The sequence below is a fragment of the Liolophura sinensis genome, chromosome 7 (assembly GCF_032854445.1).
Source record: "Liolophura sinensis isolate JHLJ2023 chromosome 7, CUHK_Ljap_v2, whole genome shotgun sequence".
Lineage (NCBI taxonomy): Eukaryota > Metazoa > Mollusca > Polyplacophora > Chitonida > Chitonidae > Liolophura > Liolophura sinensis.
Genome location: NC_088301.1, coordinates 40,268,494 through 40,292,756, shown reverse-complemented (window position 1 = coordinate 40,292,756; position 24,263 = coordinate 40,268,494). Strand labels below are relative to the sequence as shown.

The 24,263-nt window shown below is 39.7% G+C and overlaps 1 long non-coding RNA gene across 1 annotated transcript; it reads right to left on the bottom strand.

The window, feature by feature from the left end:
- Nucleotides 1-9,741: 9,741 nt before the first annotated feature.
- Nucleotides 9,742-22,116, bottom strand: LOC135469786 (uncharacterized). Its single transcript, XR_010444362.1, has 3 exons — nucleotides 22,035-22,116; nucleotides 10,458-10,550; nucleotides 9,742-10,193 (listed from the first exon to the last, which is right to left on the bottom strand). It is a non-coding gene; the product is annotated as an uncharacterized LOC135469786 (long non-coding RNA).
- Nucleotides 22,117-24,263: the final 2,147 nt, after the last annotated feature.

Below are 24,263 nucleotides of genomic sequence, written 5' to 3'. Positions count from 1 at the left end.
GACATTACATCACAGTGGAGGTTGCAAGACACAGAACTTTGGCTGATATACAGGAGCTGTGAGTGTTGGAGGGGGGGGAGGGGGGGTCACCTCCGATATCAAAGAAAGGCAACATCAATCTGTCAGGGGTACAAACAGACCTGAAATGTTGCACTTTTAGCTACAAAGGCAAATCATTTGCCAATCCATGCAAATATGCACACAGGTGTTTGAAATGTATTGGCAGCCGTCCTCATTACAGTTGCTTACACAAAGCCCTCTTTCGTGGCGACGCCATTTCCGCAAGTAGAGGGTCATATATTAAAATACAAGCCAAAAGTTCCATCTTGAAGATTACCCAGACAAACATATCAGTGATTATTTAGTTAATGGGATCAAAAAAGGTTCTGGGCTATGCTAATCAACACCTATAAATTTTGTTCAAGCTGATAATCTTTCTTCAGCTAGCACATATGCATCAGAGCTTTCACAAAAAATCACATCAGAGATAAATTTGAGTCACATTGCCAGGCCATTCCTATCCCCACCAATCTCCACATTTCTTCTATAGTGCCTACTATATGAAGGTGGTTTTCGCTTCTCGCCCACCAAGTAAAAGTGTAAATGATTTTTGAATCCTCACATGTGCTTGGTGCAATATACATCATTTGATGAAGTGGTTGAGCTGGTTGCCAATACATGGCAAAATTCACTGTTGGGGATAAAGGATATTAAATCAGCTTTTTGTCTTCTCCCTATAAATCCTGCAGATTTTGACCTTCTTGGCTTTAAATCTGAAAATCAATATTATATTGACAAGTGTCTGCCAATGGGCTCATCCATCTCCAGTACTTTTCTAGAAAAATTTGCTACATTTATCGCGTGGGCCGTTAAACGCAAGTCTTGGAATTAACGCGCCATTATTTAGACGACTACGTAGCGATAGGATCAGAAAATACCAATGAATGTGCCAGGTTAATGTCGACCTTTGACTGTATGCGAAGAGATCGGGGCCCCCCATTGCAGAAGATAAAAGCGTAGGGCCGACAACACGTTTAACCCACCTAGGTTTACCTATTGATACCAAGAGAATGGAGGTACAAATCCCACAAAACAAAGCTGAAGCATCAACATCTAAACTTGAATACTTCTACAACTGCAACAAAGTAACACTGAGGGAAATGCAGTCCATGGCGGCATGCTAGCATTCTGTGCAAGAGAGATACCATCTGCACGTCCGTTCAATAGGCGATTCTACGATTCAGTGATATTATTTTACTGATAGTGCCAGGGAAAGCAGTCTGGAGTGCGGAGCTTATTTCGGTGGCCACTGCTCCACTTTTCAAGTAGCCTGAATCACGGCACGTTACAGATCTTTTAGCCGACAGTACTTTCTTTGAGATTATACCTATCCTGCTGGCCTTGTATACATAGGGTGACCTGTTGAAACAGAAAAAAAAACTGATCCTGTGGGTAGATAACCAAGCTTTGTGCCAAATACTAAACAAAACCATATCCAGCTCTGAGCGTGTGATGTTCCTTGTCAGGAAATTGGTACTGTTCACCATGCAGCACAACATTCAGTTTCCAACAAGTCACATTGTCTTAATGGTATTAACGACAGTCTGCCTCGTTTTCAATGGGCCAGGTGTCGAAATTTAGCGCCGAGTGCAGATGCACACCCAACAGAAACTCCAGAAATGTTTCGCCAGCTGATATTTTAGCTGAAATAGAACATCTCATCAATTCATCAGTGGCACCCAATACAAGTAAAAGTTACCGGACAGCCTTGGACGAGTTTAATGAATTTAGAACTGCTTCCCAACTCCCATGTACCTGACCAGTGCCACTTGGGCACCTCATACGTAGATTACATGGCATCAAATCGAGTTGAATATGCCACAGCTAAGTGCTACATGGCAGGTATAAGTTTTCACAGTCGTATCAACGGCTATAAAGATGCAACATCAGAGATTGTATCAAAGAAATTGTTGGAGAGTTCGCGCCATACAAACAAATCTCCAGATGAAAGGCAACCTTTTACTGATGCTATGCTTTCGCAACTAGTGTCGGCCCTCTCCATAAGTATGTTCTCAGTACGAAGCCACTCTATTTGCATCCGTATTTTCATTGGCTCTCCATGCTTTCTTAAAAGTGGGCGAAGTATCACTTGAAGACGACAATAGTAGGACTTTAGCAATACAGAATACTCACATGGCTGCAAACGGCAGTGTTAAAATGTACCTACCCTTCTCCAAAACTGATCAATATGGGAAAGGTGTATCAACTTTGGTTAAGCCTGTAGCAGACAACAGTTGTCCTGTGACCTTGTTAAAAGCATTCCTCGTCATAAGACTAAAAATTCCCGGTCCCCTTTACTGTCATTATAGAGGTAAGCCATTAACCAGTCTTCCTCAGTTCCAAATACAGTGGTTCGCTTCTTGGTGTGGGATTGTAGGGCAACAGAGTCTCGTTCATTTAGAATTAGGACAGCAACAGTAAGATCTTTGATAAATGTTTGGTCAGATGAAGAAATCAAGCAAATGGGTAGGTGCTCCAGTGAGTCAAATAGGAGATACATCCGTAAAACAGCTACATAATTTGTAGGTACTTTACAAGTGTCAAGTACTTTACTGTTTAATTTGTCACGTTATCCCATCCTTGTTCGGGTGGTTTGATCATCAATCGTAAGACACGCTTTCAAACAAGCTCGAAGTCGACCTGATTGAATCAATCAGGGTTTATAGAGATTGAATGTGAATGGTTGGTGGATAAGTCGCGTATGTGAGCCTCATAAATCACCTTCGTTAGTGTGAGGACGACTCTTCCATCATGGTAGTGCACTGTGGCGCCAATGACTTAGGCGTTTCAAAATTGGAAGATTACGTGAACAACTGGAACTTGTCATCTTGTATTTGAAATTAATTTTTCCAAATGCCTTGTTAGTGTGGTCACATTTGCTCCCTCAGGATCAATTGGCGCAACAGCCAAAATACAAGTGCCGTGTAGGCAAGCTTATCACGTTTAAATAGCTGTTGAGCTACACAGGTCATCGGGTTAAGCAGTGCTGCGAATAACTACCAGCCAGTCAACTTTTTTCATCAGGATGGAGTGCATTTGTCTCGGTTGGGTAACAATATATTTCCAAATACACTTCAAGCCGGGATAGAAACTTTCATTGTGAATGCTAATGCAGCCAAACAACCCTCTTAGATTGCCTTGTGGTACATAAAAATGCTGATGCTACATGGTCTCCCTTGTGAATTGTTACAGAGATGTTTCATACTAAATCGAGTTTAGAATTTAGTTGAATATTTTCATTGAACTGTCACGAAAAGCTTTTATATTATTTAGTTTTGTGGTTGTACTTATGTCTACTTAGCATTGCTTGCTTTTCCCCACATTTCCAAGGTTATGACCAAAATACATAATATAAGGAATTGAGCTTGGCCAAAATACCGGAAGCTACTTACACCCCACATGGATTGTTTCTCCTGTGTGTGTGGCGGCATGCAGAGAGTTTATTGCATTTCTGAATTCGACCTTTTGAGTAGGGTGGAACTCGATGTTAATTGTACGACCGAATTGATAATTGTTGATCACTGACATTTTATTTGACGACCTGATGGAGGATGGTGGATCACTGACACTTTTCATTGTCTGGTGCATTAATCTGGTGTGGCTACTTGGTTGGGATAGTTGCTGCACAATCTGAATCAGTGGATCACTGTGTCCCACGGTTCACTTATTCTGGTAAGAAGAATAACACACAACTAGAAATCCTCAATAATTTAACATATGTAAAGGTCATTGTTCCAGTTACATGTGTGGTATTCTTTCGTTCTTTTACAACGGTCAAATAAGTAAATAAATAAATAAATAAACGTATCGTATATTCAATTACCTCCCTTGATAGAGCAATTAATCTGTTAAATTTAACAGAAATTCTGTCATCTGAGTGATACTGGAATGTATTCTGTTACTGCAGCAGACAATTCTGTTAAATATAACACACGCATTCTATTAATTCAACAGAACCATTCTTTTAGCTGAATATGACACAACATTGTGTTATAATAACAGAATACAGTTTAGCATCACTCAGACAACAGAATTTCTGCTAACCTTAACAGTATATACATATACATAGGGAAAAAATAAAACGCCTTCTTAACTTTCTACATTCTGTTATATTCCAACTGCAGTTTCAAACTTCATGTTATTTTCAAGGAATATTCATATTCACACACATACTGTGTGCGTGTGTGTGTGTATGTATACATGCGGTTTTACGTCATACTCAACGATTTTTTAGCCAGATATGGCGACGAGGAATGATTCGAGATCGGTTTTTCCGTACATAGGCTATAATGTGTCTTCATGTGACAAGGCAAGTCCATGCGGCCAAAGTGCTGCCGCCACTGGAGTATATCATGCCGAAGACACCAGACATGACACTCCACACATTCACATTATACTGACATGGGCGCAACCAGTCCTGTTTCCTTGCTCCAACCTCTCATTGCTTAGGGCCAAGTGCGGCAACAACAAGTACCATTTTTAAAGCCTTGGGTGTGACTCAACCTGGGTTTGATCCCAGCTAGATCTCGCGACTAACGCACAACACAGATATATGTTAACCGGCCGTAATTATAGTATAGTGAGCAAATTAACTTCGGATGACAGTTCTTCAATTTGTGCATAGTGACGAGCTGTTGTCTTAATTCGACATGCTGGGATTCTTTATACTGTACGTGCACAGGGAATTTGAAAGTTGAGGTTGCTATCACGTTTCAACTTGAATCAATTCATTGAAGAACCAGCTTTCCACAATGAATAGGCATTCGTGAATCTCGCGGATTAACTATCAAAAGGACAAACCTGGTCTTTGCATCTGCCCAAGCACAAAACCACGTTCTTCACATCAATGTTAAATCAACTAATCCCATTTCGGTATTGAAGCATGCGGTGTGAATAAATCAAATCGGGTATAAGAATATATTAATATTCTTGTATGACTTGAAGTTAATTGCAGGAGAAAATCGAGGAGATGATAGATATTGACAGACGCGGTGCACAATTCACGATGGGCTTCGGGTATATCGATCCAAAAGACATGATCAAAGTGAATGTCCGTATGATCAGTGTAGGAAAAATATTCACATGTACATAAATACGAAAGACAAAACAATACGGGGAAATTTGATACATTAACCATGAGGCCTATATATATAGTTCATTTTGTGCCAGCGAATTATTTTGAAATTTATTGAGCAATGTGTATTAATAATGCAAAAAGTAGCTAATTTTCTAGCTTTAAATATTACGTTTCCCATATTTAGATGCTCTAAAATCTTTAAAAAGGAGTGAAAAAAATTCATGGCTCTGCCATCATTATGATTATTACTACATGTATATATTTGTGTTGCAGTTTATTTCAGTCGACACCATGCAGCATGTTGCCTCTCTGCTCGATTCCCTGCAAGTATATACAGACGTACACATTCAAGTAGAACTCGATTCCCTGCAAGTATATACAGACGTACACATTCAAGTAGAACTCGATTCCCTGCAAGTATATACAGACGTACACATTCAAATAGAACTATGAGGTGAAATATTTGAACGCTTCGGTGACCTGATTGCTAGATCGTCCGCCTCGTAGTCTGCAGACCACGGGATCAAACCCGTGTCGGATCATACCAAAGACCTTAAAAGATGGTACTTGTTGGTAACGGTAGATGTCGTCATCATGATACGTTAGTGACGACAGTACTTTGGCGGCATGGACTCGTCATATGACCTGACGCTAAATATGAAGTACGACGTTAAACCCCTATACATACATACTTATCTTCTATATATGTCATGTTATTACGTGTATGCGCAGTGTTAGTGAATGTAATAATAAAATGAGCCAAATAACGACCCCACTCAGCTGACCCAAAACACTGCGTAAGTATGGGACATATGAAAGACCATTAAACAATGTACTGGAAAATAGCGTGATTTATTTTTTACATTTTTTTTTTCAATTGACTAAAACGTCTTTGAATGGATGAATGAATGATTATGGCTCAACGCCATAAACGCCTTTGAAACACTGGATTCTTTGACGGCCTTTTCTGATTATATTGTGACCAGTGACGTCTCGTCAGGTTTTTGCACTTTAACTTCTGAATTAGAATCCATTTACTTGTATAGGGCCGTATGAATGCATTCGTCAAATGAACCCGAAATGAACATTCACTCAAAAAAGAAAAATGACGTCTCTGACACACACTGGGTTCCAAGGGACTACAGTATACAATCTGATGGTATAAAAATATTTCCAAAAAATTCTTTGAATGGCCTTTCGACTGACATATATGTCGTTTTAAAGTGTTTTCGTCGCCCTTAATCATTACATTCCTATACTTATTGCCCCCACTGTCGGTAGTATTTTTTTTTGTTTTGGTTTTTTGTTTTGTTTTGGTTTTTTTGTTTTATTTTGTTTGTTTTTGGGGGGGGGGGGGTTTGTTTGTTTGTTTTGTTTTTTGTTTGTTTTTGGGTTTTTTTTATCGTGCTAACTGGATTTGATGGTTTATGCATGTTTAGAATCTAAACTACCAGGCCAGGAGCTTAGTATTACTCGTTGTCAACAAATAAGATATCATTTCCGTGGCCTAACCGTCATTTAGGTAACGCTCTCCAAAGACCTCACAACAAACAATGTACTTTTGCCTCGAGGGAGGGTAACCTTAATTAAGTGATGTCACTGATGACGTGGGTTCTAAAGCGGATGCGCTACGTCACAAACTAAGTTCAATGTAATTTCACTCTATGTACGTAGACCCACGCAAATCCTGCTTTCTTGTACCTTTGTTGTTTGTTTACTCACTGCACGATCACATTTTTATTTATCACTATAGCCCTTAGTAGAAATATGCTCATTGTGAACTGGTTAAGGGGTTCACTAGCATAAAAGATTTGCCCGAGATATTCCTTTATAGGCCTAAATAGCACAAGCAGGTCATAGTTATCTCCCTTCGATTGTGGCATAGTTTAAAATGCGGACCCCATCTATTGGTGTGCCTGCACGAAGTAAATCACCGGCCTTAACTGACAAGTCAGTGATGTACCCTCCTTCCCACATGTAACGCACGGAATCAACCACATCGCAAGTTCAGTTTATAGTGACATTTAATTTATGTATAATGACATCAATACACTCCCATTTCTCAACGTGAGTTACCTTCAAAATGATACAAGGCTGAGACGTGAACAGTAGTCTTATCTGAAAACACTTAAAACTCGCTCAATAGGCGTGATTTCGCCTTACATGAATTTCACGCCAACATATACGTCATGTTAATGGTGGAAGCTTCATCAGACCTTATATATTAAATCCCAGGTGGAAGCTTTATAGTCGCCACGAACCGCATGGAAGACAATTTATATATCACCATGCAGACATGCATCATGCATACCGCTGTCGACCCCTTACTGTTTGCCACCAATACAGGCCCCCCCTCAGAATCGGGCGGCTCGGGGGAACCGTGACGATTCGTCGCCTGCGGTTGGGATTGAACCACTGCGTTATGTATGTGACATGCATGTGAATGGCAGATTAGCATGTGTCTATGACCAGGAGAACGCATTAACCCACTCCTCTTTTTTTTTTTTTTTTTTTTTTTTTGTTATTTGAATTAGTCTGGTCAGCATTATATATAAGCATGAATGCTTGACTGGACAATATGTGCAACTGCGTGTGTATAATGCTTATCCAATACGATAGACCCCTGAACCTGTTTAGCAGTATATATGAAAATTCTGAAAATAGGCTATATACTATATATGACATACGGGACTGAATGCAGATATACAGCTGGAGATGAATGTATTTCCTTACTGGAAACGCCCGATGTGAATCCGACGTGTATACCCAGACAATTCCTCTAGTAATCGCTTTTGATTTGTACTCTGAGTGTCGTCAGATTGTAATATATATATATATATATATATATATATATATATATATATATATATATATATATATATAATGCTCTACTATATCAATCTAAATTGAAATAGCACACTGATGTCCCATGTTTCAATGCATCAAGATGACCGGAGTTAAACGATTGAGGTTCTCCTTAATTCAACAGCGTTGCCTTTACAATCCCGCCCCCCCCCCCCCCCCCCCAACAACAAAACAAAAAAAAAATCCCCCAAAATATACACAATGTATATACATGCATATACGCATATAATGGCTTATAGGAATTAGTTGTTGAATATATCAGTTGTATGAAATTATACAAACAGCAGTTCTATTCTGCGTGGAGGGTGTGATCCAGGAGATCTCTATACTATAAGGCAGTGACGGTCACTTGCTCTCCCAGACAAGCTATACGCGAGAGGTTTTCAGATTAGAACATTTTGATGACAGTATGACTGATTGTTGTTTAATGCCCATGTATGCATTCTCAATTTGTTCAGATTTCACTCAGATGCAAAGGAGGTCGGTATATATTGATGGATGAAACTGGATAGTATATACCTACTTTTCGGAAGTCATATGGGCGAAATATATGACATATTATTGAAGACATAAATCTCCATGAAAATTTCATGTAAGATAACACCAGAGAAGAACCTCACAATTGACTTGAAACACATTTATAGGTATATACTATGCTGACTCGTGAACTACAACGCTGATTTCAATAACGTTTTACACGTTAAAGGATAATGACACATTCGGTATTTGGAATGATATACACATATCCTGAAACATGCGGTCAATAATGAATTGCAGTTGTTGTCATGAGACAGAGGTAAAGAATCTGTACATAAGCAAAAATGCCATCATCCTTGGAAGTAACTGTTGAAATGATGCATGTTTTTCGGCCTGCATTCTGCTGCTCAGGGCAAAGGTAGGAGCCTACATATACTTGAAACCCGTTGTAAAACAAGGTGCAGAAATCTTGACATTTTACATTTTTTATTAATTATCTGCCTTATTACTAATGTTGTGCATATACACCTTTCTTTGAGAGATAGCCGCCTCTAACACTTCAATTTGCGTAAAATTAAGACCGCTACCATGCTGACGTATAGAACTTTCAGTAAAAGACGGCTGAACCATTTAACGTTACATGGCGATAATGTGAAAATTCAAACGATGTGGTATATGATGTCATATTAAAAAAGACCATAACATACAAATAAACTGTGGAACTACAGCGCCGAGAACATCTAAGATATTTTACGAAGCAGTCAGTTAAGTTTCGCTGGGCGGAACGTCCTAATTGGCAAAGGCACAAATGTCAAAACATACGTCACAATGCATTTTTAATGCCACTGATGCAACGTTAAGAACAACAACTTCGTAAAATGGCCAGAGGCTTACTAAGAAGGACAATATATACAATGTAGGACACTGAGAGGTGTGGATGTTACGTACACGCTAACGAGCTCTTTGTAAAACTGGGTCTATTATTTTTCCCAGCTGTATCCATGGTTACACGCATCTCCTGGGTATCTCCAAAACACTTCATGTATTTGCGCAGTAAAAATGAAGGCATCTAAACTGTTACACAGACATATGACTTCCAAGTAAACAGCAAGGGCCAACTCATAATTTTATTTGCAGTACCGATATTGGTTTGTGTACATAAAAGAATAAAGGAGGGTAATTAACCAGATCAGGGCATCGATGTTATCAACTGTCTAAGACAGGCCCCAAAACAAACGACCAAGGTCGTATCGGCCTCATTAATGAAAAAATGCATGCCTGTCGAGAAGACCTCGCGTAATATCGATGACGTCACGCGCACGCGCAGTGGTCTTCGGCGTGACCAGGACCAGTTGAAACGAAATAATGCCATCACGATTCCATTAACATGAGGCACGATTCTTGTCCATTATGTCTTTGACATGGCCAGAGATTCCATAGCCTTTGTAAACATGAAAAATGCCTGATCATCAAGTAATACTCGGAGTTGTCGATCCCCTTATGGGTTGAATGAAAATCTATATCCAACCTAGAGTTCTGGAACACGACCGTCATTCACCTGATAAGCATGAATGGTATACGTCGGCTCAATAGAGTCTTTCATCGCAGGCTAATGCCTTGTTGGTCGGTCCATGAAGTGCATTCGTGTGAATTTCCATGGAGTCAGTCACCCGCTTTGTTTTCTTCTTTTTTCTGGATTACAGCAGACAAATAACTGTGTACAAACAAGATATATAGGGTCAAGGTTATACTTCGAACAAAACAAACCCAAAAATAAAAAGTGGCTGAAAACAGTAAGGATTATGGGTCAATTACATATCGAAAGACAGTGCGCCTGAATGAAAGGAAAAGCCTTTCAGCGATACTGTATAAAAATTTATTTTACAGCCATAGATATTTTGAAATGTGTTTTACAGCAGAGCATATTTTTTTGTTACATCATAGAATTATGAGCTTCAGTTGTGACAAGAGAACAAACCTTCATGATACAGGATGAAGTTGGACCGAATCATTCAGCACACAGGAAGAACAATCACCAAAAAATCTGGCAGCAAGATGAGAACTACATACTCTGTAACATGAATTAAAATGATTGGTAAATCAGAAGGTATTTTTAAAGCAGATTAATAACCAATACTAACAAACAGTTGCATGCATAACTGTTCCACCGGCAAGCCTGACTTTCTCAACAGATCTATGGGTTTGGAAACAATATAAGATACCTGCTATTAGCAGTTTAATCTCTTGTCATAGCTATATAGACTGTCGAACCGGTCCATATATGCGACAGCGCAATGACTTACAGGAACGTGCAGCCCGGTCGTCATCGTTGCGGTGATGCAGTTGTTGGTTCGATTTTCTTACATGCCCAAGCATCACATGCGAGAAAGTGAGCTCAAGGAAGTCTGGGTGCGTGGAAAGTTCAAAAGGTACCGCTGCAGGTCACGACGGACGCATGCGCTGTCAATGATGCATATGTGGACACGCATATGCTCGTAAAACCGCTCAACGCATACAGTGCAATACTTTTGTTGGAATACATATGTGTATATTAGTATAGTATTTTCGTTCATACCAGTTAACGTAATTAATAAATTTTTTAACTTGGTATTACTTTTCTAAGTTCTCACAAGACCTGACACGAATGTTTAGAGCATATAAAGTTAATAGCTGTATAGATACCGCACGCCTGCTGCACATCCAAATTTAAATCCAAACTCTTTCATGAGTGCTAACACAATACAATTTGGTTATGACCAAGTTAAAGGTAGCCTACAAGATTAATAATGCATACACCAATAAATATTATATGAAGACAAAAGAGAATTACAGGTAAAGTCACAAACTTTGTCAATATAATCTAGTGGCTTTTTAAGTATTGGGCCTACACCTCATAAGACTTGGAAAAAGAGATCGAGAATTATATCAACGGCACGTTACATGCACATATATACATGTGTATGTATATATTGATCCCATTCAGACACTGACCGCAGTGCCTCGATCTGTAAATGTCCAGCTGTACAGCAGGGTCATTCGTGTACCATATCGATATGCTCTACTTATGAATATGTGAGGCAGTCATCTGGACGAGAGGAAAAGTAAGACACAATGCAAGATCATCTGCTTGCATGACTGGATATAGGAGACCCTGGAATGTCTTCTGCAAACATCATTTCATCGTCTAACCCAAATAGGCCGATAAGGTCTATATATGTGCAGGTGTACACATGTATGCTTATATAGGATTTTTTCTAGGTTGCATAATCTCTGATGATGGAGTACATACATATATATATATATATATATATATATATATATATATATATATATATATATATATATATAAATAATCTCTAATGATGGAGTATATATATAATCTGTAAATAGGCAACTATATGTGTATATTTACCTTTCAATTTCTCTGAGTTCCATATCATGGAGTAAATATATGTATATTGAGTCATATTATTTCTTCCCATGGGATAGCGTTCTAGCTCAGCACGGTGGATGATATACAGCAACCTCTCACCAATGCGATTGCAACGAGTTCAAATCTACCTTATCCTAGTTTCCTCTCCCATTGGATATGTGGGAAAGTCTACCATGCCCAGCAACGTGCGTGGTCTTGCGTTACCCCCGTTCGCGGCTGACCGCCATTTTCTAAGTGATATATTCTTGAGTACCGCAATACATCAAACATATCAAATAAATTAATATCATTTCTTCTTCTTACAAATGATGTTTTAAGCAGCACTGTGTGAATTCTACAAAGCAATTAGACAACTGATGACTCAACAATCTGCCGTATATACATACTGTCGTGAGTTATACAAGATTGTAGCAAGTGTCTGTATGGACGCATGGGTGGGTGTACAAGAGATCAACAGATAGCGCTGGCCGAAGTTGTTAAAGAGATACCAAAGACATTTACTTCAACAGATTTGGCACGTCTGAGATAATTAAGGCAAAGGGTAATTCCTTCTCCCGGTTTGCCCACATCCATGCATGAGCGATGGCAATTTGTTTTCGCTGCTGTCTTCGCACAAATTTTCCATGATTCAGGCTTATCTTACAAAGCTAGTTCAGAATGTAAAACCGGGTGTTAATTAGCTCTTACGAAATGGCCGCTTCCGTGTAAATATCTGGCTTTGATAGCTCTATCAGACTTCCTCTGCATGCCCAGTGCCCGGATACGACTTGGCGAATTAAGCCCTGTGTGTCTCGATCCGATCGGAGGGCAACTTCCCATATCTGATCGACAAAACGACGTCGTTAACACGCTATAGATGACCGGACCGTGGCCGGCAGCTGACCATACGCTGACAGAACAGCTGCACGGTTATGACGCTGACCGTTAACTGACCTCTGACCGGTTGCCTTGCCCGCATTGCTTTGACCATCGCGTCATTAACAAGGAAGAAATATTATCATGTATACAGGGTGAAAATGACCTCCGCTAATTTAACCCTGCATGCTGGGCGACCGACAGCTATATGCATGCATGAAGCTTAAACCAAGAATCTTGCAGATAACATGAACGGCTTATGTACTTGGGCCAATTAGAATATTCCCGATAAATTTGAAAAGTACATGAATAAATTCCAAACTTGATTAGCATTCGCAGTTAAATCTCTTAATAGCTCTCTGGATATATAACAACATTTCCTGAAGAAAAAAAAACTTTATTTTTTTTCTTTTTTAATCAGTGTTCATACGCATATGCACGCCTGAATGTTTTGTTTTACTTAAAATGTATATGTATGCAGTGTATCCTTGCTTAGTCATGTATATGTTGAACTATATGTGTGATGGTTTTTGGGTCATCATGATCATTCGGATGTCTATACAGGCTTGTGAAAGCTTGAAATAAAAAAATCAAATAATTTAAATGGTTGACCATGAGAGTCATTGTAGCATGGATATCCAGGTACCTTATACATTGATCTATGGATCTTTCCAAAAGTATATGCATGCATATATTAAACTTAAATGTACATGTCGGAATATCTGAATTTCTTGATACTGTTATATTTATGATATATTTCATTTAATTCACAGTATTTCTTTATCAACAATGGTTAGTTGTGATACAACGTGGGAAGCAGGCACTTATATTGCTAATATATTATGGTGTCACCTTTGCCAGAACAGCTGCAGAATGTTAAAAAAATCGGCATGCTTTTGCAGAATCTTAACTTGAACGGCATAGGGAGGGATGCTTGCGCAATAATGGGCATGTATCTATGATGTGAAAGAAACAATTAAGTACTGTTCCATGCGTATATAAATAGCGTCTCAGATTTTCAGATGTACATGTTATATACGTACACATGCTATATACGTACACATTCTGTATTTTGCCTCGCTGCCCCAATTCGGATGCCTTAATCCGTTTACTGTAAATATGTGACAAAGAGGTTAGAGTCAGTCATCTTTATTTACTTCCACCAACGGGTTCAAGTCTACATTATATATGAACACATGCATGATTTCTTGTTGATCTTCAAGGTGCGTTTGTATAATTTTCAATTTACCACCAACTCGTACATATAAAACAAATGTATATAACAATTGCCTTTCATTACAACAATGGTAGACTGAACATTGGCATATCTACGTTTATCTTAAATTACAGTGTATATTTCAAGTCAAAGAAATCCATTACCATTTTAACGGAGTATATATTGTTTACTTTTACATGCAAATTAGCGCAAAGTAGTCTTAATTAAGCATACAAATATGGCTTTATAAGTATGCATGGCATTAGCCACAATTAACTGTCCTCCACTAGTGAGAGCTTTTCACCACACGTAGTCTATATAGTCTATAGTCTGTCTACTTCGTGTCCTCCGCTGAATGATTAGCGATATATTTCAGCGAAGGTTTTTAGCTTCCCTGATATACAGGTTCATGTGTGTCAGCATGATTGTCTAATATTGTGGGAATTTTTCGGCTCATTACTACATGGTGAAAGATATACCCTGTAAATTATACATGGAAATATACCTAATGCATGCTATATATAGAGAGAGATGTCCTGTCATATAATTTATATAGTTGTCTTCCCGTTGTGAGATTATCCACATGATACGGCCCTATAACACTAACATACCGATATGCAGCTACATACCTAAAGGTAATGCAAAGTACAAGTATATATGACCATGAAGACTATATGTGTACAATACTTAAATACACTGAAAAATCAGAAATGTTACACACGATCCTAGTGTAAAAAGTCGTAAGTGTTGTGTGTAATAAGAGTATATGAAACGTTCCACATCGTTGCATATAGAACACTCAAATAAGTTGTGTTTAACCATTGAATTATTGTCTAAGCCTTTCGTGTAACACTTTGTCGTAGAAAAAGTATAAATGTTGTATGTATTGAAATACATGTATTTTGTAGCAAATGTTTTATATGAATGATAACTGTTCCTGGTACAGTCTCTGTTGACGGCCCGGGCTCGGGTTGACGTGTGCGGTAACACTTCACGTCTAACGTAATGACAGTTCTCCGAATAGCTTGTTGCGTCTGCATGAGGTCGGGCAGGTTGACCACCCGGCTACAATAATATTTACCGTTGGCAGTCTGGGGGAACAATATTTGTTTCAAGGTGAAAGCCAGGAATTCCTCATGAGGGACGAAAAAAAAGACCTCAACGATTTTTATATGCGACGGGAACATTAAACATTCATCGTAGAAGAGATTTCAGGTTTGTTGACTGGAAATCATCACATTGTTTGAGAATTAAGATATCAAGAACAAGGGTGCAGCCCTGCACATGTATAGCTGCGTGTCACATGTATGCGAGATATAATTATATAGATTTCTTTTTTCCTAGAAAGAAAATAAATTTGATTAAACAATGTACATTTTTAAGTATTTCTAGGGAACGTCTTTTTATAGCATGTCTGCAACGCTTTTGTATATATGATGAACATGTAATTTGCAATCCAGGAATAGATGCGCTATAGGACTGGAAAAAACATTTAGAAAGCGGGGGACATATTGAGGATCATTCTATTCTGAGAATTGTTATTCCTGTCTTCCTATCCTCAGTGGCATTGGTCTGTGGTATTGGAGTGCAGGTAGTGAGGAAGTCTGTTGTTAGATGTCGCTGGCACACTCACCCGATCTGAATCACAGTTGAGGTGGTGACAGAGCGAATACACCGAGCTCGTCCTTCAGTCGCTATAGGACACGCGAGATCGGGGTTCAATTGATCAATCATTCAATCATTTGGAGCCCGGTAGCTTTCCCTCAACATAACTCAAATTTGACGATACTTTCAACCATAGTGATACCGTAGGGTTTATTCCACTTCTTAAACCTACCCCCTAATAAGCATGCTTACAGTTGGGGGGGGGGGGGGGGGGGGGGATGGGGGTATGGGGATGGTGTGGAGGAGATTGTGTGTGTATGTTCTGTCGTTGTTGTAGATGTTACAGCGTGAAGGCAGTTTTGACTACACCAGCTTTATGCATGCATGACAACTGTGGTCTAACCGAGATATTATACATGGATAGGCTGTATCTCCTCTATGTCCCATGCACTGTGATGCATTCGGCCCTTCAAATGAAATTATGCGCAGGTATATATTTGAAGCCAAATTAAAGTGAAGTCGTTATGGCGGATGAAGACTGGCGAATGATTGTTTTTTTAAAACAATTCAGGCACACAGACGGGGAGATTCCATGAAGTTATTTACTGTCGATAGTTGATGATTTATATTTTACGAGAATATTGTGGCTATCGCGGCATCCATGCAGGTTTTAAAATATATACTACATGTAGCGCACTTATCACCTAATGATGAGAGGGGCTAAGGTTGGCATGTGCATGGAGAAATTCAGTGAGCTGAGCTGATATTACGTGTAGCATGCGCTCATAGTTATCACACGGAAGTGCACCCGTCACTGTGTGTGTGTACTGGTTCGTCACCTCTCGTGTATACACAAGTCCAAGGCCTACATACCGAATATTAGTTAGCAAGTATATAGTTACGTCAGTATATAGGCATATATTATCCTTGGTAGTGGTTATCGTTCAAAGATCTTTCTCCCTCAGTCCACAGGACGTGCATATTGTGCAGAAACTATATAGATGTCATAAAATATAAATGAAGAAAGCACGCTAACCGTAGAAATGAATATAAGACCATTATAACGAAGTATATATACTGGCAGGAGAATAATGTATAATGATAACTGTATATACATTGTTAATTCAGCTCTACACTCGTTTTCAGTGTCCATGGTTTTCTTTCTGCTCCATGCATACACATGACCTCTTGCCCTCTTAAATTTGTCTGCTGAACATGTACTCCTTCATTGTATTTGTGCGACCTGAAATTTCTGTACAACCGACCCTCGGCAAATTAAAGCAACAATCAAATCGGTGTGGCAGAAGTCCCGATAAAAAAAAAAAATCATGTTTGAACACTGAGGCAACCAAAACAAGCATGAGGCACGAATTGGTAACACCAGTCCTTACCCGAAGTGGCTATAGAGAGCCATGTAGTTTGTTGAATATTTAGATTGACGAGCAAAATTCTTTACCTATATACACAAGTAAATCGGAGGAAATCGGAGCCCCCGGAGTTATAGCGGTATAGTGCATGCTCCATTACTCGTCAAATACCTGACAAACCTCCTGACTTACAGTGGAAGCGGGGGCTAGAGCTGCATACATTCGTCAGGGCCCGTCCGAGCGTGGTAAGGTCTGCTAGCAACCTGCGGATGGCCGTGGTTTTCCCCGGTTGCCCGGTTTCCTTACTGCTGGCCGCCGTATAAGTGAAATATTCTTGAGTAGGGCATAAAACACCAATCAAGTAAATAAATAAATCAAAGCCTGCCAATTGCAGCCAACCAGCGTTAATAGCCAACATTCTTCTTCACATGCAAATATACAATAACGTGCACATAACAAATATCACAATCCTGCATGTTACTATTACAATGTTCGCTTATACTTTATTTTTGACTCCGAGCTATTTTTTTGGGTGCTTGAAAAAAAAATGAGTTCAAACCACATTGATGTAATCTGCACACGTGAGGAGTAAAATATCAAAACCGTTATTTTTGGAGCCCAGACTGAATTACCACATGCTAAATTCATTACCAAAATAATATGGTATTACTGAAAAGATCCTATATATTCTTTCTATACATAGTTATATTTCAGCAAGTCGCATATGTTCGTATTTCACCTGTACAAGATATAGTTTCACTGTTTCCAGTCATTGATATCTCAAGTACTATTCTGTTTCCACCGTTATGTCGGTGCTTTATCAAAGTTTTTAGGCCTACATTCACATCAACCACTCCTTTGCATCGCATTGGGCATTTTCGGTACACCAGTGTGTGTGCCCCTATACAAAGAAAACACATCCTGTATCTTGACAAAGCGTTCCCAAGCGCTTGAATTGAAGTTCGATTTTTTACAGGAATGTGTCTACTGCAGATCTGTTTTCATCGGTTGAACAAACAACATGCCGGCTGAAGGCATGTGTATAGTGGTGCTCCGTTTAAGAACATCGGTTTACTCTTCCTCAAGATGCATCATACATATATATTTCTCCGGTCAACGCCTGATCGCCTAGTTCTCCGATACAGTTTGCTGAGCCAGATCCTTGTACATCGAAACTGCTGCCCATGCGAATACGCTCGTAGTAAACTCGCTGACACGTCGGCCACCATATTTTTCTAGATAATCGATAAAGTCTAGCTGTACAACTACACACGCAGCGCTGGGATTGTCTGTCTTCGATCTAAGGCCTGTGGTCCTAGAGTGTACATACTATATGTGTGCACTCGGACCACAGCTGTATACGATTGCAACGACCAATGCGTGTTCCTGGAACCCGCTTTTCATATTCGCGGCAATTGACACGCCGTAAAAGTGTCATAAGAACACATTAACTGAGTTTTTTTTTTTTACCCTGCACTATAGGTGAGAATTAAGGACAGGTGTGTCCCGACGGCAAACACTTCGGAGCCAGGTCGATACTTCGATTATTTCTGTCAGTTCCTAAAAAGTCGGTCTGTTTGCATTCAAAGATCAAACGTGATATTGGTTAAACTAGTTTGCTTCCATGCACGTGCAAAACGTGAACCCATGCATGTCAGCTACATTATATGCTAGACATGTATACATAGATATTGTGTAAAACTTCTTCAACATAAAATTGTTTAAAAGCAAGACCTCGCTTATATCCGTCAACAAGATAATCCTTGTTGCGTTCCATGTTGTGGTTTATCAGATGTAGCTTATACGCAAGTATGTGTCAGGCAAAAGCAAATACGCTTAACATTTCTGTATGCATTTATCCGGGTAACTTTGTCGCCGTTATATATGATTTGGCTCCTTCTCTCCGGGAAGTTTCTTTTGTGAACTTTTCACCTGAGATGGCATTTCAATTATGCGAGAGAAATAGGAAAAACTAATAATGTGTGGACATTTTGCGGACGGCCGATGATGTGGGTTACAGAGGTACATACCGTCTTAACTTGTAATACGCCCATAATTACAGATAGTCCCACGTGTATGAAGAAATATTTCGAATTGCTGCATCTGGTCTGTTTACTTTTCGCCACGAAATTTCTTTGTTCTATAAGTTCAAGAGAAAATAACACAAATTTACACGAATATATGTCTTTAGTAGGACATTTCAGTACATACATGTTCCTCAGTCATTCTCTTTTAAGAAGCAGGAAAACAGTAAAAAAATCTTAATCTTCTACACCTCAGGAATGCAGAAGGAGAAGGAGGGGGCACGAACGGGTTATGTTCGTCTCGCATTCCTAAGTGTACTCAGTATAGGCCGCAGTGGCCAGATCGGGTCTGCTCGAGAAAGGCAAACAGACGGGGCGAACTGAACCACAGCAAGGTGTAAGCAAATAAGTCAAGCCAGAGATATGTGGATATCGAGGGTCAGTTCAGTAAAGGTAACGCAGAATGATGCATTAAAGACCTATGAGGAATAGACGAGTCAGTGAGGGGGGGCAGAGTAGAACGTTATCTAACTCAAACACCGTAAGAAAAACAATGGGCAACTGCATGAAAAACAAACTTTTAAGAAGGCAGACGAGGTCACAGTGTGATACATGTACAAGGCCAGAAAGCACAACAAAAAACAAAACAAAATCAAGAAAACAACCACAGAAGACGAAAAAATCCCAGACGCGTCTTTAATGGATTCACCGGTATATCCGGTTGAGGCTTGAACTCTCAAGATAAAACAAACGTCTGGGACATCACGAGACCATAGCGTGAATGCCATTGTAATTGTCCAACCCACTGTAAGTGTTGTAACGAATGCAGCGCTACTGGTGTTCTATAATAAAACTATATACAGCTCTATAAGGTATACTAATGTTTATCGAATGTCCACACGTCACGTCAATCTTGAATGCTGTCCTAGGGGAAAATGACAGGAAAGATGCTCCAAAAAACGAGTTTCATTCTGCTTCATGGGTGTTGTCCTTGAGACGACTCGGAAGAGGAAATGTCTCAAGTGAGGAGACGAGCGAGTGGTGTTACCCACGGATTCTTGGAGACCAGCACTGATGGATTTCATCCTGCCGCCTAGAACGTACGGAGTCACCTAGCTCAGGCTGATCCCAAGGCAGGATTTGCCCATTGTCTCCAACCACCAGACGTGGGATTAATGACAAAGTGCTTCTTTAGCACATGCTCTTTATTGTCCGGAAAGGAGAAGATCCAAAAAGCCTCGGAGATTTTCAGAAATGTGCGACGCCGAATCGCCATACATTTGAGCTCTTGAATATACATCACACTTAATTGTATGCAAGGGGAAGTTAATTGGCAGAATTTCTTTAGATACTCTTCTACAGTTGCAAATACGATAAATGTTTACAATTTACACTTCAGGCTAATTCCATTCTTATCACCTCTTCGCCCGTCTTGTACAGAGTAACTGTAACTGTGTATGCAAAATCTCTTGTGGTTATTGTCAACAGTAGAAATAAATTTATTTTTAATTTGTTTGATAGCTCTGCTTGCCCCAAATCAGTTAGCGCCGCCATGTAAAGTCTGATACCTGAACTGTAATTTCTCCACTCTTGAAGCTTTTGCTTGAGATGTTGACCGAAAGGCGGCTTAGTTCTTAAAGCTCCATTTCGAGGCCACAAAGGCAAACTCGAAGGCCTTCGAGTGAAAACCGGGTCAGTCTGTCTCGTCAGTGTTTGCCAACTGCGTCTGTTTTTAATCGTTCACATATCTGTGAACTATTTACGGTATATCTTGAACGGTATATGCATAAATAATTAACTCGGCATACATTTCAATGTATTTTTCTTTGATAACTTAGGCAATTATATATATATATAAGCCTGAGCAACGTAACAACCAGGCATTGGAGGGCATGACTATATGGTTTGTGTGGAAATCCAACATGGCAGCGGTGGATTCATTGCCAAGTGGTGGAGACGTGACATCAGTATACATACAACGCTTCAGTGCCGTTCTCGCACGGTGAACGATTCCGAAGCTTCCATTGCTCTCGGTGCCTCCATAATATGGCAATAACAGACCACGGGATCACAAGATAATCTTAGACTTCAGTCAAAATTTCAAATCACTTTAAAATTGTTATTTCTCACGATACAAGGGCAATACTGTGCTTGACACCATAAATTCAAGGTAAGTTATTGTAAAATTTTCAGCTAAAATCACGGAAAGGAAGATACCAAATTTAATGATTTAAATTTTTTCTTAAGCCTAAGATCGCTTCGTGATCCTCGGACCTGATAAACGATCCTCTTTCGTGTAGTTTTAAATGAAGTTTGCTGGAGACAATTTGCCTTCCATCATTATGACATATGTCACATGCGGAAAAAGTCACCAGTAAAACTACACTGACCAGTGGTTTATTCTGGAAACTTCGGTTTTCTCTACGATATTAGTGAAATATTCTGTAAGTAAAGCGATAAACATAAAAACTTGGTAGATTACAACAAAATGAAATGATTCAACAAGAGCGGGATAGTGGGGGCCTTCACTGTCTCGACCGTTAAATATAAAACTGACTCGCTTCTAACTGCCAGGCCCTTCACCAACGAGGCATTGATTCAGTAAGTTTGACCTTACGACTATCGGTGGTTTAGTCCGGACATCCGGAGTGCGCGGCGTAAAAAATACCAGTCAATCATTCATTCAATCCAGATAATACCGCCACGGTATGAGGTAACTTCAAGATAACACCAAATGGGCTTAAGGCGAATCGTCGACAATGCCAGTATGGTCTGTAGTCAGTGAGTGCTTAGGGTTTAACGTCGTACTTTACAATTTTCCAGTCATATGACGACGAAAGAGTCCTTTAGAGTGCATTTACGTGTAACGTGCCTCCTTGTTGCAGGACGAATTTCCACCGCTCTTTTATCTAGTGCTGCTTCACTGAGACGACTTATCGAAGGCAAGTAAGACGCCACACCCGAACCCTTATACTGGTACGGGCCAACCAGTCATTGCAATATCCCCTTAATGCTGAGCGTCAAGCGAGGAGGCTACAATCTACCCAGAACATACCTTGAATCTATCGCCCCCGAAGCGAACGCTCTACCAACTGAGCCATCGGGGCCGGTGTAGTATGGTTTGGAGCGAATCCCTTATCACACCACGCAGCACCGTTTGAAACAAAAACAAAAAAAACAGATTGATGTGGCAAGATTTACCTGTAGTACTGAAATGACGATTAAAAGTTAATCGCTCAATTTTTGCTGGTTGTTTTATAAAATAAAAATAGCAGTTCAAAAATTGCGATGTTCTCAACTGCTATATACCATATGGTAAACATATCGTTTTTATTTACAAATAAGTTTAGGAGTTATGTTTGTAATTTAACATCGCTGTTTTACTTTGGTTTTTCCTTTTTTCATACTGTTTACCTTTCCTTTTTATCATTTACTATACACGCTAGTAAGTCTCAACACAACAATTTTAATGTGTTAACAGCATGATATTTTTATAAATAAAATCAAAATATTATGATTTTCTAAAACATAACATTTTTATACGTGACATTGTGGAAAACCAATTAAATACTGTGTTTACAACCAGGACAAGCATTATCCATTATCGCGTTGTAATATTTTTAAATTTTGATATATGATGCAACAACACTGCTGGACATGTTAATGCTGTGAATATCAACAAAAATGCCCAGTGTTTGTGCTAATTATTTGGAAATGTCTACGTGCATGGTCATTTCTGGGTTATGTCTGCTGCCACCCGACCTTGGTCCCTGACCCAAATATTACCAAGCGCATACCTACGCCGTGGGACATCATGTTACACCTAGTGACATACATATAACGCTTATTTTGGCGACCAATTACAAAGGTAAAGTCACAATGTACACCTATTCTCCCTTTGATGATAAGTAACGTTTTGTGGCCCCACGTAGCGATGTCTCTAAATCCGTATGCTCGTAAAACGGAGAAAAACACGTCTCGGGAGCGATTAGCAACACAAATCCTTGCTAAAGGCTGATGATGTCCTAAAATAACTAACCCAGTTTCTTCAGCCAGGGTACCAGGTGAAATTCTGACCGCCGCTATCTTGTGTCTGATCTCTTCCTCACCGCTAGCTGTCATCAAGGGACACGACATGTAGGGAAGCGCAAGGAGATGTTCGCCCAGTTGGGTGCCACCTTCGAGATGCCATAGCAAAACCAGCGGAGTTATGTTCACCTCAGCAGGTGCCCGTGATCTAACAGCAGAGAAGCACCGCATCACCAGGAAGAAGACTCACCACGCGCCGCCTCCGATCTCCACATTTAAAAGTAAACAAAGCAGTTGAAACATTGTCACCTGGCGAGCGACCCGTGTTGTTTGCTGAATAATAGCTATGTCAGCAGCCACCCCAATCCTAAATGCATACAAGCTAAACATGGATAAATTTTCACACACCAGAAAAAAATCGTACTTCATATTAAAAGGACTACCATCACACGCTACACGACACGTGCCACAGGGTTGAACAGAATGTACGTTTGTTGTGACACTCATTTAGTAACGAGATTCCCTGTGTGCAGGCTCAGTGCATACACTACATTGCATCACTGCAGGGAAGGCTTTTGGGGGATTACCTGGTAAACCTTCCATGGCTTTAACTGTAGGTAATCTGCGAAAAAGGCGACATGATTTCCGTCTTCACCGCAGAGAATAACTCCAAGTAAACCACCATATACACCTACAGAATATGCATGTCACACATGCAGCAATAAAATACATTTCTTTGTCGTTCTACATCTCATTAAAAAGTATTGAATGCATGGAGGTCATGCTACTGGACTGTTGAGTCTAACGTGTGGACAAAATAAAATATAAGTAATATAAATATACATACAATTATTGCCAATTAAAAGCAATTATTGCTTTTGCATGATTTATACTTTTGAAATGGCGCGGGGTGGGGGAGGGGGTTCTATTTTGTAGCATCCCTAGAGACACGTTTTTGTCCTGTGTCCACGTGTTTGCGGAGAGACGAGCTTCGTCCTGGACAAAACGTGGTCTGGACATCTAGATCAGTAACCCTTCCTGATCTAATGTATTATATGCTGTTGCGGTTACCCACAGTATTTTGCACTTAAGTTTATTGCTTAACTCTTCCGTAATATCGCTGTTCTCTGATCCCTAGACGTATGTTTACTGCGGAGGCGTGCTGAGACAACCATAACAGATGCATTTTATTTCATTACAGTACATCTGTATATCGACTTAAGCTCTTTGGAAAGTCATGTTGTTGGTAGAGAGA